The sequence below is a fragment of the Anolis carolinensis genome, chromosome 2 (assembly GCF_035594765.1).
Source record: "Anolis carolinensis isolate JA03-04 chromosome 2, rAnoCar3.1.pri, whole genome shotgun sequence".
NCBI classification, from domain to species: domain Eukaryota; kingdom Metazoa; phylum Chordata; class Lepidosauria; order Squamata; family Dactyloidae; genus Anolis; species Anolis carolinensis.
The window spans coordinates 224,230,146-224,246,464 of NC_085842.1; the positions used below are offsets into that span (position 1 = coordinate 224,230,146).

Below are 16,319 nucleotides of genomic sequence, written 5' to 3' on the forward strand. Positions count from 1 at the left end.
ACCCACATGGCTCTTGGCAAATTCAGACTGTAATCAAGATGGCAACAATAACTGAGGAAGTAGATGTGAGCAAGGAAACGCTATGTCAGTCTACTGGGAATGACACAATTGGAAAGCACTGTTTTGCATTGATTTTTTTTATTTCTCCCAGAATGAGATGATTCCAGGCTATACCTACCTGACTCTGGCTTTGCTGAATAGTACACAAGCCGAGTTTTCAACCATACTTAAGGCTTCAAAGATCAGCCTAAAGACTTCTAAGCAGAAAGAAACAGATATACATAAGATGGTCTATATTATCATTAAAAAGAGTGGGGAAAAACATTCAGTTTTCTCTATGACAGTCCAGTGATCTATCATACCAACATGTATGTACTTGTTTTGCATTTTCCCTGGACCTACTAGGTTCCTTAAGGAGTAACGATTCTAATATGAAGGCCCTTGCACATATGTCATTTGCAGCAATCCTGAAGTGAGGAGGTCCTAGACTTCAAGTATCATAAATAATTAACAAATATGTTGTCCCTTTGATATAGTTCATTGAAAAGAACCATCACACATTAACTTATGAATACAAGCACACTGCATGGAAAAAAGAAATTAAATCTTTATTAGAACTATTGAGATTAACTGTGGAAAAAATATACAGTATATGCGTAGGATATTCCAAAAGTAGTGGCTACAGATCTTTCTAGAACAGTGGTTCTCAACCTGTGGGTCCCCAGATGTTTTGGCCTTCAACTCCCAGAAATCCTGACAGCTGGTAAACTGTCTGGGATTTCTGGGAGTTGTAGGCCAAAAGACCTGTGGACCCACAGGTTGAGAACCACTGTTCTAAAGGGATCACTAAAGTGCTCATTAGTTATAATGCTCAATTGAGGGCATGAGAGTTACATATACTTATTTCCGCCTCTGGTCACAGAATTTCCAGGCAACAACTAGCACTGGTCTTCTATTTTTACAAGTACAGTAGAGTCTCACTTATCCAAGCTAAACGGGCCGGCAGAAATACAAATTAAGCACCGAAACATGTTATACAACACATTTGACAGAAAAAGTAGTTCAATACGCAGTAATGTTATGTTGTAATTACTGTATTTACGAATTTAGCACCAAAATATCATGATATATTGAAAACATTGACTACAAAAATGGCTTGGATTATCCAGAAGTTTGGATAAGCAAGGCTTGGATAAGTGAGACTCTACTGTACAAGAACACAATAAGAAACCATTTTATGATAGAAAAAGGTATGAAGTCTATGTTTGTGTCTTAACCAAAAATGAAAAGGAAAACATCAATCTTATGGCAAAGGAGAGTACAACTCACTAGACTATAGACTAGAGTCTGGTAGGTTTAGGCAGCCTGGTGCCATACAGGTGCTTTGGTCTGCAACTTTCAGAGTCTAGCTGAGATGGCTAGGGATTTAATTAGACTCCAAAACATCTGAAAAGCATCATGTGGCTTAGCTCTGGTGTAGGAATACTACAATTTCTGTGCAAGCAGAGTGACAAGACTGTGTCAGCCAAGAGATATGAAAACCCAAACTCTGCTTAGGAGCACATTTCACTGTGTGCTTGTCATATTTTTAAAAGAACAAAACCCACCTCTGATCTGCGGATGTTCAGATACTTTGAATGAATTTCACAACTGCATGTGTTTGCTCAAGGATTTTCTGCACAAACACGAACCTGGTTTCCAATGTTATCAGCAGTGTATCTCATCACCAATTTCTCTAGGTATTGAATAGTACCAAACACATTGGTTAGGGTACGAATACCTGTTTAAAATTATTTATGAGAATTGTAAGTACAGAAGAAGACAGTTCTCTGCTGGAAGCATTCTGAAGTGAACATCTTCATAAAGCAGATATACAATAGCAATGTGTTTCTGAACAAGGATATTCTACTCCAGCTTTCACTTTCTACTTTAACAACTTTTTTCCTATTTTCTCCCAATCATCCTTCAAAACATTTCCTCTTCCAGTCAGCATGCATTTAAAATCCTCTAAATCCGCCCTTGGCTCATCAGACATGACACATCCAACTTCAAAATTATTGTCACCTGTCTTTTATGTTAGATGTGACATCATACAATGTTATGGCTTAACCACACAACAACCTGGGAGGCATGACAGAAAGTGTCTCATTGCTTCACACAGAATATTGAATCTGAATAAGCTACTTCAACTTGATGAGCTATAGCAGAAAGAGATCTTCCACTCTGAAAATGTCATGAGCTCAGTTATTATCTTAAAAATCTGACAGTGATTTTGCAAAATCCAGTTGCGTCATTTTATCTTAAATATGGGGATGGTGAGACTATAAATTCATCATCATTCACCTTCCAGAGGAGGATTTGACCTGGATCATTTAAAGTTTGTTCTTGACCCAGTTGAGAACTCTAGAAATATCACTGAAATATTTTGAATTTTAGGGCAAGAGTTGGGATCATAAGGCCCACTAGCTCTTGTTGAAAGACAAATCCCTTCATCCCTATCAGCACTGCCAACAGTGAGCAATGCTGAGAGCTACAGTATAATATTTAGAGGATTACAATTTCCCAACTCTTGCATAGCATGCTATTAGCAAGCAGGAACTACTTCTAGCAAGACAGATGTATTATTTGATTCATATGTTCTACTGTAAGATGCACTGGGTCCCACATTAGGAAAAAAGAAACAAATAAGAATATGTTACCTACTGTGTAGACAATTCAAGTTATCTAGAGCAGTGACCCATCTAAGATTTGTTATAACATTAGGAGTTAGTTTTGTGTACATTCAAGTGAACTCTGACTTGCAGTGGTTTTCCTGAAAAGACTTCTTCAGATGAAGTTTATCATTATCCTCTTCTTATGCTGAGAGAGTATGGCTTGCACAAGGTGATCCAGTAAATTCCCAATGGCTAAGTTGGGATTCAGACCTTGGTCTCCTGAAGCCCAACTCTCAAATCAACACAGTGAAAGAGACAGCTAAAATTAGAATGGAATGGGAAATCTTTCTCTGTACATTGTCTACATTATCAGCCATGACTTGTTGGATTCCACACTCCAACAGTTCATTTCCATTTAGTTACCAGCACTAAACTAGAGCTAAATTATACTTTGTTTTATAAAGCAACCACCATTCTGCTTTAACTCCCTTTTAAAAAGTAACAAATGGGAGAAAGTCTTTCCTAAGGTGGAAAGAAGTATTGAAAATGGGAAGTCTTTTGCATAAATTACTTTTCAAATTGTTATTGCCCACCAAATGATTTTTCTACTGGACTGTTTATTCTGTTGTTAAGGAGACAGATATATAATGTTATGCTAGTTTTTTTTTTCCAAGCCAGCTAGCAAGATTATGCATTCAAGTGTGCAATATAAGAAGCCAGAAGCTCACATACCAATATCCTACTTACAGTTGAGCTTTGCCTTTTAAAAAAAAGAACACCCCAGCAGTTTATTTACTCAAGATAAAATTCAAATATATCCCTTATCTTCGTTATGACAAAAGTTCAGAAGTTCTGCTAAAAGGCCTACATTTTTATTTAGAAATGTGGAAGATCTGACTGTTGAAAAAAATTAGATTTCACTTGGTCAGTCATTTTGATAGTGAACACATAGTCCTGCTCTAGACTGACGGTGTCATCTAAGATCTAAGGAATGGTATTTGACTCAGCTTTGGGAGAAATTCTTTACAACATGTAATGAATTCTAAAAAGAAAATAGAATATGCAATGATATGGAACAATATTTATATGCCACAAGTTTTTGTAGGGAAGTAACAGCTAAATTGTAACAAGCCTAAGCATAGTTCTTTCAGATTTATAGTGAGTTAATTTACTTTAACTGCCATGGCTTCATTCCATGGAATCTTAAGATTTGTAGTTTGGTGAAAGATTTGGAATTCTTTGCCAGAGAACACAAATCCACTGTCCTCAACTACAGTTACCAAGGTACTCCGAACGCCTGCCAATACTACATATTTCAACTGTTTTAATCCTCAACATCTCTCTTTCCAGGGTATCTTAATAAGTCTTAATAACTACACATTCCAGGATTGCAAATAGTGGAGCCATGATGACTGAAGTGATAAACTGCTGCTATAACTGTGCAATGTGGGTACACCCATTTAGGTGAGGATATGTCCCTTTGGATGCAGGGGTTTTGGTTCAGAACAGGCTGCAGCATTCTTTTGCTTCAGGAAAGCTTGTGTGTGTGTGTCTGTGCCTTCAAGCCCCCTGTAATTTTATGGTGACTCCATGAATTTCACAGAGTTTTCTCAGGCAAAGACTTCTCAGATGTAGCTTTGCCCTGAAACAGAGCCTACAGCACCTGGGATTCATTGGTAGCCCCCCATCTCATAACTTTTGTGTGTGTCAGGAGTGACTTGAGAAACTGTGAGAGAGTTGGCCGTCTGCAAAGATGTTGCCCATGGGATGCCTGAATGTTTTGATATTTTTATTTTCCTTTTGGGAGGCTTCTCTCATGTTCCCGCTGGAACTGATAGAGGGAGCTCATCCGTGCTCTCCCTGGGTTGGATTCGAACCAGCAGCCTTCAGGTCAGCAATCCAACCTTCAAATCATCAGTTCTGCCGGCACAAGGGTTTAACCCACTGCGCCACCGGGGGCTCCTATCCAAGAACTAACCAGGCCTGTTTAGCTTTTATCCAGTTCTGTCCAAGATCCAAGAACTAACCGGCCTGTTTAGCTTCAAGGATCAAGCAGATTCTAGAGCCTTTAGGATAGCTTGACTTCTTTGAGAGAAAATGGCTGCAATCTGTGAGCTGTATGCAAAATTCCCTTGAAGAAAGTGGGGAACAATTATTTTTGCTGAGTTCTCTTTTTTTCAGTGGCTCCCTATACCCTGAAGTTCTTTCACAAGGATGGGAGTGCCCCTTGCCCTCAATGAAATTTTCTCAATCTTAGTGTTTTTGACTTCAGCTTCCAAAATCCCTGAGCATTGGCCAAAGCATCTGAAATTTCTGAGAGATGAAGTCCAAAACATCTGGGGGACTAGAGATGTTACTCAATTCCAGTCCATATCACAAACAGGAGGCAACACTGCATTACATTACTTTTTATCCATAAGCTCTCAATAAATGCAGCCCTGCCTGTTTACTGCAGTGAAAAAAGCAGACAAATTTCTCTTGTAAATCTTACTTGAAGGTACAGCCACCCCAGAATTCCTCTCACCCGGCATAAATTTTACAAGCAGCATTACAATAAAATAGCCAGGGGGGTATATACAGAAAAATGCAGCTCCTCCACAAAGCAGAGAGATATCAGCTTCGAGGTTCAAAGAGAATTTAAGATCAGCTTCTCATCAGATACACATCTCTGATAAGTTTGATTGCAAATTGTAGATATTATTTCACAGGCTGTTTTTTTTTAAGATGAAGAAGCAGGGAGGGAGAGTAGGAAGAAAAACAAAACACTTGGCTTGCATCCTGAATGACAGAAAGTGGGTCATTGAAATGTCATTCAAATACACCAAGCACCATTTCCGTGTGTTGCGACTGAAATCCGCAAAGCAAATGGAGTTTGAACTGAGCCAATTAAAGTGCACACAAAGAGAAGCTCGAGTGGTTTATGGATGACGGGTATATGAATTTGTAGGAAATTATGGTGAGAAAACTCAGCAGGAAGTTTGCAATATACATTATATTAAACAGGACACACGGTCCCCTACTGAAGCAAAGCACTCTGCTTTAAAGATAAATTCACGACCAGAAAAGCACAGAGGTTTTTTGAGAGCAACAAAATAGAAGGTTCTGTCATATACAAACCCAGTGGATGTCATTTTCATATCAACTCTCAGATCAGTTCTTCAGAGAATGGTACATCTAACCCCGCAAGGCATTTTGATCTGCACTATAATTTCATCCCCAGAGTACTGTTTTCTTTCTTTCACAAGCAAAAATTGCTGATCTAAAGTATATGAACAGGATTGAAAGGGGGGGGGGGAGGTGTGTCAGTTCATCAGTAGAAAGGGAAGGAACATTGTTTCTTCTCTGCAACCTATTAACACCAGCATGGTTTAGTCTCAGTTTTATATAGGGAGGATCCCATTGAAGAATAGCCTCTCTGTGCATCACTCATGGAAGGTACACACAAACCTTTTAACTCACTCATGAGGTAGAACAGAAACTCAGCTGTCAAGCATATTGTGGAAAACAATCCATTTGCTTTTATAAAACCTCGACATCTACAATACTCAAGTTGAGGTATTGCACAAGGAAGGGATTTGGGTTGTTAGGTAAAGGTAAAGGTTTCCCCTGACACTAAGTCCAGTCATGTCTGACTCTGGGTGTTGGTGCTCATCTCCATTTCTAAGCCAAAGAGCCGGCGTTGTCCGTAGACACCTCCAAGGTCATGACTGCAATAAAACATTTTGTTGTTACTTGCTGTTGTGTGCCTTCAAGTTGATTCCAACTTATGGCCAACCTAAGGCAAACCTATCCTGGGATTTCCTTATCAAGATTTAACTCAGATGAGATCTGCCTTTTCCTTCTTCTTACATTTGATCGCAAGGGTTCAAAGAATATTTTGCAAGTTAATACAGTAGAGTCTCACTTATTCAACATAAACGGGCCGGCAGAACGTTGGATAAGCGAATATGTTGGATAACAAGAAGAGATTAAGGAGAAGCCTATTAAACATAAAATTAGGTTATGATTTTACAAATTAAGCACCAAAACATCATGTTATACAACAAATTTGATAGAAAGTCATTCAATACGCAGTAATGTTATGTTGTAATTACTGTATTTACGAATTTAGCACCAAAATATCACGATGTATTCAAAACATTGACTACAAAAATGCGTTGGATAATCCAGAACGTTAGATAAGCAAGTGTTGGATAAGTGAGACTCTACTGTATAAGCCAACATGAGCACATCACCAGGGATCAAGATATGGACTTTCTAACCATTCTGTAACTAGGATGGCTACCATTTTTGAGAAGGGTCATCATTATCCTTGCATCATGTTATTAACCCACTACTGAGCAACCTACCCAGTAGATTAGCTCAATTCCATGTAAGGTTTTTACTAGATGACAATGTCCCCCATGTGACCGTGGCTGTTGTGCAGTTTCTCTCTGAGATAGCCAGGATAAGACAATTTATTGTATTAGAACCAGGTTGAAACTTGCATTGTATACATTTGCAGTGTTTTTACCCTTGTTCATATGCATCTAGCATTGTACTCGTCCTGCTTTTAAGTGGTCTTATCAGTTTATGAATCTGCTATGCACTTTCTCTGCTGAACAAATTGGGTCTTGGAACGTAATAAAGATTGATTGATTGTCCTTGTACCAGAAATTAAATAAGTGCACTGGAAGAACTTAAATCTATTTTTTATCAACTGCTTTAAGTCTATTCAGAATATGCCTACATTTCCTGATTCTCAAGTTAGTTGAACTTCTTCAGTAAGTGGGTTTCTTTTAATTTCTGGAACATGCCAAACATGAAAGTAAAGTTAAAATTCCAATTGTACAATCAAACTTCTTCCGTCAGTGAGTTTGTTTTGATCTCTATGACACTCAAAAAAGTGAGAACAAAATTACAAAATATTAGCAATGTAACCTGTAAATCAAAAGGTGAGCAATATATGGACTTTCACATATGGTTTTGAGTGCAGCTGACATCCACACAACTCTGGGAATTGTGTCCAACAGCATCTGCAGACACAACACACTTGGACCACCTCTGCAGTGAAATTAATGAAAACAATGTCATCTTGGGTCTATATAGATCCATAATAGCTTTGAATCCAGCAGCTAAAAAAACCAATGGCATTTTGGCCTGCATAAATAGGAATCTTGTGTTTAGATCCAGGGAGGTCATGCTACTGCTCTATTCTGTCTTGGTCAGACTACACCTGGAAAAATGTGTCCAATTCTAGGCACCACAGTTTAAGGGAGATGTTGACAAGCTGGAATGTGTCCAGAGGAGGGTGACTGAAATCAAGGGTCTGGAGGACAAGCCCTATGAGGAGCGACTTAAAGAGCTGGGCTTGTTTAGCCTGCAGAAAAGAAGGCTGAGAGGAGACATGATGGCCATGTATAAATATGTGAGACAAAGTCATAGAAAGGAGGTGCAAGCTTGTTTTCCACTGCCCTGGGGGCTTCAAACTACAAGAAAGGAAATTCCACCTGAATATTAGGAAGAACTTCCTAACTGTGAGAGCTGTTCAGCAGTGGAACTCTCTGCCCCGGCGTGTGGTGGAGGCTCTTTCTTTGGAAGCTTTAAAGCAGAGGCTGGATGGCCATTTGTCAGGGGAGCTTTGAATGCAAATTTCCTTCTTCTTGGTAGGGGGTTGGACTGGATGGCCCACAAGATGTCTTCCAACTCTATGATTCTATTAATCCACTTGGTGGATTAATCAGTATTGATCTCCACTGTGTGAAAGTAGCCATCAAGGTCAAACCATGACAAAGAAACTAACTAGTGTTCTGCCATTAAGCAGAAAATTCTAGTTTAAAAATGGGATGGGTGAGTGGAGAGAGGTGGTGAGGCCTTGGAGTACCAACACAGTAACACTCCATATCATATGGCCTGGCTATCAGTCTTCCTTCTGTCTTTAGATGCAGTGGAGGATGTCTTTCAGTGCAGAAGAAATGTTAACCTCTTTCCTCTTCTGCTTCTGTAAATGAAATTGGGGGGGGGGGGACCATCTTGTTCTTCACCTCAAGGAGAAAGATATTTTGGGAAGTTCTGCAACCATGTCCGTCCTTATTTACAACTGAACTGCATTCCCCCAAGTCGTATGGTAAGTTGAATTCATTGCTGCCTGCTAAATGGATTACAAGGCTTAGAGGTAGCTTATCCTCCACAGGCAAGCATCTTTAGTGCTTCATATATCTTCTTCTCTTTCTACATAGGAAAACATTTCCACCTAGAGCCCTTACATAGAATATCTAGAAACAAAATAAGCACAGCAAGCTTCACATTATACTGAAACACCAATTGCACAGGGGATAAAAATCATACTGCATTTAGTTATTCCTTCTGTGACAGTAACTCAATTTATGAAAAGAAATTTCAGGAATTTAAAAGCAACACTGCAGCTAAACCTAATTTAATACCTCTAAATGCATTATAAGTCACATTGGAATGCATGTCACTTGCTTCGTTTTTTAAAAGGGAAATATAAAGCTCTCTCCCCTCCCCAAATAATGATCAACAAGTGTTAAAAGCTAAAACACTGGACATTAAATTGTGCATGCCTCTACCTGTTTTTGCTATACATAACATTTTTATGAATGTACTGCATGGAATGGGTGTTGTTTTAGTAACACAGTAGCACTTTGACAGCAAAGATAAGTCAAAGAAAATAAGCTTTATAGGTTGACTGTTTCCTTTAAAGTTGCAATCTTATGCTCATTTACCTGTGATCCTGTGTCCATTTATCTACTAGACACAGCAGAACTCAATTCTGCACAAATAAGCTCAGGAATGAACACTGAAAAAAAATTCTGAGTCAACATGGGCAAGATTGATCTTCCCCTTCAACTCCTTTCAAGCATTATGGTTCCCTATGTGTCCATGTGCCCCATCTAATGCCCATTGACACAAGAGGGTTCCTATTATACAGCACACAAAATTCACAAGTTGGGGCTTGTTTCATTATAGGGAGCTCTACATTCCACTTGCTTCCACAAAGATCCAAGAATCTCTCACTCTTTTTCTCATCACTCTTTCTTTTGCTTTAAGAACAGCCTTCACGGCCAGGCATACTAAATATATTTGGAGCTAAAAGGAGGAACACTTTTTTTTCACATGGAAGCTTGAAATAACATGTGCCTGCCTAGCTGCCTGCTTCCCTCCCTCTCTTTTTTTTCTTGGCAAGCCACTCGGGTTTCAGCTCTCTTTAGGATTAAATTATTCAGCAAAGTCACATATGGAATTTAGCTTTCCTTTGAAAATGAAACAAAAAGAGAAAGAAAAGAAAACAGTGCTTCGTTTTTGGCATGATGACTTTTCTGACAGCATCACCCTATAAAAGCACACACACATACACACCACTTACATCAACCAACACCTGCTATCTTTAAGCCTTTTATCAGAGAGCTACAGACAGGTTTCTGATGAAGGCAATCAATAACATCATTATTACAGATGACATGAACAATATTCCACAAGCCCTGCAGAAATTGAAAACTTTTCAGTATTGACCGGGCAAAACCATAGCAATAATTCACAAAAACCACTGGTGGAGGATTAAACCATACTGTTTCTCTCTCTCTCTCTCTCTCTCTCTCTCTCTCTCTCTCTCTCTCTCTCTCTCTCTCTCTCACACACACACACACACATCTGTATTTGCTAGAAAGCTCCTCCATATTATTATATTCAACTACAATATGCTACATGGCACAAAATACACCAGACTCTAATTCTAGAACATAACATAAAAAATTAAGTGAATTATGATCTTTCAAATATGCACCATACATCACATTGCATCTTCACCACAGTAAAGATACTTGGAAATATTTCCGCTCGCTTCACCAACTCCATCCATTATTGGGCCATTAACAATGCAACCCCATATAAATATGTTTATTAGGCAATACATCCCCCTGGGTTCTCCGTGGAATTACTCCCATGTTAGTGTACTCAGTATTGCAGCCCAAAGGTCCTGTCACTGGTTTACACCCCACCCACCGCAATCTACCCCAACTGAGTCCAATTAAAATGACAAAACATCAATTATTTGACCTTATTGGAAGAGACAAAATACATTGAGAACATTTAATAAAGTCTGAATCTATTCCTCCTGAAACTGACTATGAATGTAAGACACAACCTCCCTCTTCCGTATTAAAACCATTCACTGTTGTTCCTTCTTTTTTTTAGGACACATGTAAAGAGCAATATGATTTTTGAATGGCACTCTTCAGCAACCCAGACAACAAGCAACTAAGGCCACCTAAAGAAAGCCAATTTAGCCCCCTAATCTGCCCAAGTAATTGTCCAAAATGGGTTTCCTGGCAACAAGAGAGTAGTTGCACAGAAGCACACCCTAATTTAAAGATAGGGATACATGTGAATATTTAGAAATACACACACACACCCCACCTCCTTTGTATCAAGCTTGCAAAATCCTGGAGGTTGGTGGCAGAGTGCCTGAAGAAACAAGGCATCTAACTCAACAGCTGATGAGAATGATGAGAATAGCAGACCTATGTTCCCTTTCCAAAATAAACTTCATCTATCTGTACTTACTCTAGACCCAGAGTTTTGCTGAAATGTATGCTCCCTTCTCTCTCTTCCTTCTGGAGATTTACATCAAGGTGAGAAAAGGAATTCCCCATCACTGCCTTTGGCAAACTCTTGGAGGACGAGGGGAACATCTGGGAAGGACAAATAGGTTCATTTGTGGAAAAATGAATGGAAAAAAAAGGGAGGGAAGGTTTTAACAACTGTGTGTAGTCTAGGTTACACACACATGGTGCAGGCAATGGGGGGCTGAAATGCGAGGATACAGAGCATGCTAAGTAGGAAAGTATGTAGACTTATGTGAATGCTTGTACACCATGACTGTCCTTCATAGTGGGGGGGGGGGGAAAGGTCCAGATTGTTTCCCCATTATTTACTTGTGGTCAAAGCACATCATCTTCCTGTGCACCATTATAACAAATAAAACAAAAATGAGTCACTAGGAAGCTATGGACTGGGCAAAATTCTGAAATGGAAAGAGAGGAAGAAGAGGAGGACAGAAGAAGAAGATATCAGCTGAGAAATGGCTATGGCTTGTTGTTTGCTTTTCTCCAGAAACCAGGGTGGTGTGAGCCTTCGGCAATAGAAGCCAGAGTTTTTTCTCTCTCTTCCCCTGGAGCTATAAACATAGAAACACCACCAATCAGGAAAGATCCCAGAGGGGTGGCTACACTCCCTTTTTTCAACAAAAGTAGAGTCCGTTCACTGGTATCTTGGAGACCAATGTATGATGGTATGAGATTTTGTGATGTTAGTGAACTTTCCTAAGATGCAAGGAATTGTTCCCAGTGGAGAGAAATGGTTAGTGTCAGGGCTTCATTGAGAAAAACAAGCCCATGCTTAGGGCATCAAGGAAAACGAGGAAGCACAGACATTTCCTGTGGCCAATTGGTCCTGGACTAATTTGGCCAGTGCAAAACTGCCAAACCAGGCTCCCCCAAAAGAGACCTCACAATCAAAAGTTGGACAATGAGAAAAAATTATGTTTCAAAGTGGACATATACAAAAATAAGTGGCATTCTCCACCTTACTACAACTTGGAAAATAAAACTGTATTTGATGCTTTACCTTCTGAATTGGTGGAATATGAGGGCACTCGTATCTTTTAAAGTGATGAGGGCCAATAAAGTCTGAATCTGGCCCTGGTTAGTGGAGTGGTGGGCTATAAAATAGGAGCTATGGGAAGCCTAAAAAGGCGAGAGGGAAGGAGAAAGAGAAGAGGGGAGAAAGGGAAGAAGTGAGAGGAGGAGGAGGAGGAGGAGGGAGGGAGGGAGGGAGGGAGGGAGGGAAGAAAGAAAGGCCAGCTGAGGCGAGAGAAAGGGAGATCACCCCACCCATAAACTCATTTCACTCCCTCAGGTGTAGTTGACACCAGCCTTTAGCAGATGGATACAGAAGCAAAGGCTGGGCAGCTTTCTTCCTTTCTTTCCCTTGGAGATATAAGCACAGAAGCGCCACAAAAGATGCCAGAGACCACATCCCCCTATTGCAGCAGTAAAAAAAATCCAGTCCTCTAGCCTCTAGGATGCTTTCTACACTGGCATATAAAATCCAGATTATTTGCTTTGAACAAGATTATATGGCAGTGAGGACTAATATAATCCAGTTCAGAGCAAATAATGTGGATTATCTGCTTTGATAATCTGGATTATATGGCAGTGTAGAAGGAACCTATGAGATTAACCCTTGCATGAGCTTCTATGGTGCTGGTAAACTGGGGGAGAGGGCTATAAAATAGGGCCCCTTCCACACAGCTATATAAAGTCATATAAATGGCAGTATGGACTCAGATAACCCAGTTCAAAGCAGATCTTGTGGATTTTATGTCTTGATATTCTGGGTTATATAGCTGTGTAGGAGGGCTCTGAACCCTTCCAGACAGACCCTACATCCTAGGATATGATTCCATGTTTTCTGCTTTAAACCAGATTGTATGAGTTTGCACTGCCAGATAATCTGGGATAAACAGAAAACCTGGGATCAGATTCTGGGATACAGGGCCTGTCTGGAAGGGCCCTCACAATATCTGCTTTCAACTTAAATATCTGAGTCCACACTGACATATAATTGGAGCCCCTGGTGGTGCAATGGGTTAACCCTTGTGCTGGCAGGACTGCTGACCAAAAGGTCAGCAGTTAGAATGTGGGGAGTGTAAGCTCCTGTCTGTCAGCTCCAGCTTTCCATGCGGGACCATGAGAGAAGCCTCCCACCAGATGGTAACACATCAGGGCGTCCCCAGGTCAACGTCCTTGCAGATGGTCAATTCTCTCACGACCAGTTTCTCAAGTCATTCCTGACATAGAAAAAAACTGCCATATATCCCAGTTCAAAGCAGATAATGTGGGTTTTTTTGTTTATTTTTTACTCAGTTGAATGGAAGGGACCTGGGAGCTATAGCAAGGGCAGAAAAAAGGCAGGGAAGAAAGGAGAACCACCTCTGTCTTAAACTCATTTTGCTCCAAGTTTGCTTGAGACCAGCCTTTAGCAGAAACACACAGAAGCCAGAGCTAAAAACGGCCCTTCCACACAGCCATAAACCCAGAATATCAAGGCAGAAAATCCCCAATATCTGCTTTGAAGTGGGTTATCTGAGTCCACACTGCCATATATTCCTGTTCAAAGCAGAAAATGTGGGATTTTATTCATCAGTGTGGAAGAGGCCAAAGCTTAATTCCCCCCCCCCCTCCCCCAACATACCCTGAAAAATAGAGAATCGGCCACATTCTCCTATTGCAGCAAAGGTAGAGAGTCCAGTACTCTGACCTCCAAGAGGGAGGAACAGATTCTCTTGTGGTGCTGGTTAACTTTCCTCAAATACAATGGGCAAGAATGGTTGTGGAGAGGGCATTACACTAGGAGCTGTGGGAAGCCTGGGAAAAGGAAGGGAAGGAGAAAAGAGACACAGCCCACCCTCACACTCCTTTGGTTCCCTCAGGTGTGGCTGACACACAAGCCCTACACAGAGGAGTAGGAGCTTTTGTGGTACTGGTTAACTTTTCTCACATACAATGGGCAAGAATGGTTGCGGAGAGGGAGAGGGCACTACACTGGGAGCTGTGGGAAACCTGGGAAAAGGAGGGGAAGGAGAAAAGAGACACAGCCCGCCCTCACACTCCTCTGGTTCCCTCAGGTGTGGTTGACACACCAGCCCTATAGAGAGGACCACACTGAGGCTGGTGTCGTGTCAGGTGTGGCTGACACGACACCAGCCTCAGTAGCACAGCAGCCTCCCAAGGCGGCGTCTCTCGCTGGCCATTCCGCGCTCTCGGGGAGCCTCTAGCGGACGAAAAGAGAAGCGCATGAAAAAGGGAAAGACCTTCGTTGGGCGGCTGGAGAGGAAAGTCACCTGGGCTGCCCCCTTTGGCCCCTGCTTTTCACTCTTTGGCGAGAGTCAACACACCTCCCAGTGTATCCCTTGCAAGGGAAAACACAGCAAGCATTTAGGGATCAATGTGGGCACCGATGGAGGAGAGAGAGCTCCATCTTCCATGGCATTCCCCTCTGCAATCCTCACCATCGCTCTCTTTTACATATAGACACAAACAGCAACTTTTCTCTCTCTTCCAGGCTTTAAAAGGGTGGGGAATGGTATCATTTGGACGCCTAGGAAGGGAGGAAGGAAGGAGCCCGGCTTTGCCTTACCTGGCTGCCGTCGGAGCCGTCCCTTCAAACGCAAAACAGCCCCGCAGGACCCAGGGCTCCGTTTCCAATGAAGAAGACTCTCAAAACCACGGAGCAATCCACTCAAAACCCACAAATCTGAGGAAAAGGGGAGAAATCCCACCGCTTTCGAAGTTGCCCACGGATAGATAAGATAGATGGATAGAAATCCCGCACGTTTCCACGCTCGGATCCAAATAAATACGGTCGGGAAGAAGAGGCTGCCCGCTGGTCCACCGATTTGGTACCCAAAAGAAAAGCGCGGATCTTCTCTCTCCTTTTTCTCTGTTGCGATCCTCTCCTTGCAAACCCCGTCCTCCTGCTGCAAGGGAAGGAAACTTTCCGGGGAAAATATCTCTCTAGAAGAGGGGCTTCAGAAGAGAAGGAGGAGGAGGAGAAAGGGAAGCCGCATCCGCCGCCACCGCATCCTCCCGGCTTCCCAGGGAGCCAAGGGCGCGCGCGCAAAAGCGAAGCCAAAGGAGCGCGCGACCAAAGCAACCAAAGCCGAGGCTTCCCTTTTGGCCCCAGCGAAGGGAAGACAAACGCCCAGGCGACGCCAAAGCTCCCGCGCCGCCTTTTACTCTTTCTCTCTCAACCTCTCTGCAAAAAAAAAGCAACGGAGAAAGCCGGCGTTTAACCCCCTCGCCGCTCTCGCCGGAGCTCCATCCAGGGAGAGCCGTATTGCTCCGAAGGCACGCGCCGCCGCTCTGCCCCAATTTGCTTAGTTTACACGCCCTGGGATGCAGGCAGTTTGGCGCCCTTCTTAACTAACGAGGGGAACAAGCCCCACCGGTGGCGCAATGGGCTAAACCCTTGTCCGCTGACCAAAAGGTCGCGGGTTCGAATCCAGACAGCGGCCTGAGCTCTGTCTGTGATGCCGGGACGTGAGAGAAGCCTCCCACAAGGATGGTAAAACATCAGTGCGTCCCCTGGGGAATGTCCTTGCAGGCGGCTAATTCTCTCACACGCTTCAGACACGGGGAAAAAAAAACTATGGGCTCCACGCTCTGGAAACAAGCCTCCTCGGTGGCGCAATGGGTTAAACGCTTGTCCCGGCGGTGCTGCTGCTGAACAGAAGGTTGCTGGTTCGAATCCCAGCAGCGGCGTGAGCTCCTCTCAGTCATGCAAGGACATGAGAGAAGCTTCCCACAGGATGGTTTTATCCGGGCGTCTCCTGGGTAACGTCAATTCTCTCACGCCAGAAGCGACTTGCAGTTTCTCAAGTCGCTCCTGACACACACAAAAAAACTATGTGCTCCAGGCTGTGGGAACAACTTTGGTGCCTCCCCAAACTACAAATCCATCCGCTTCTCCCCTCGATCCCCAGCGTGGCTTTAGGACACATTTATATACTTTGAACCGCCATGGTATCCTGGGAAGTTGCGGTTTCACAAGGTCTTCTATGCAAAAACTACAACTCTAGTTACGCTCTTGCGTGGTGAGGAAAGC

At 42.2% G+C, this 16,319-nt stretch overlaps 1 protein-coding gene across 7 annotated transcripts in view; it reads right to left on the minus strand.

The window, feature by feature from the left end:
• lingo2 (leucine rich repeat and Ig domain containing 2) overlaps positions 1–16,004 on the minus strand; it is an 867,433-nt gene extending 851,429 nt beyond the window's left edge. For 2 of the 7 annotated variants that reach the window (XM_062974164.1, XM_062974160.1), the window contains exons 1-2: positions 14,853–16,004; positions 11,217–11,344 (exon numbers count right to left, since the gene is read on the minus strand). The gene's annotated coding sequence lies outside the window, so the exon portion shown is untranslated. The remainder of the gene's footprint in view (positions 1–11,216; positions 11,345–14,852) is intronic. The other 5 variants (XM_062974162.1, XM_062974163.1, XR_010003916.1 and 2 more) reach the window with 4 other exon arrangements.
• Between the last annotated feature and the right edge of the window lie 315 nt (positions 16,005–16,319).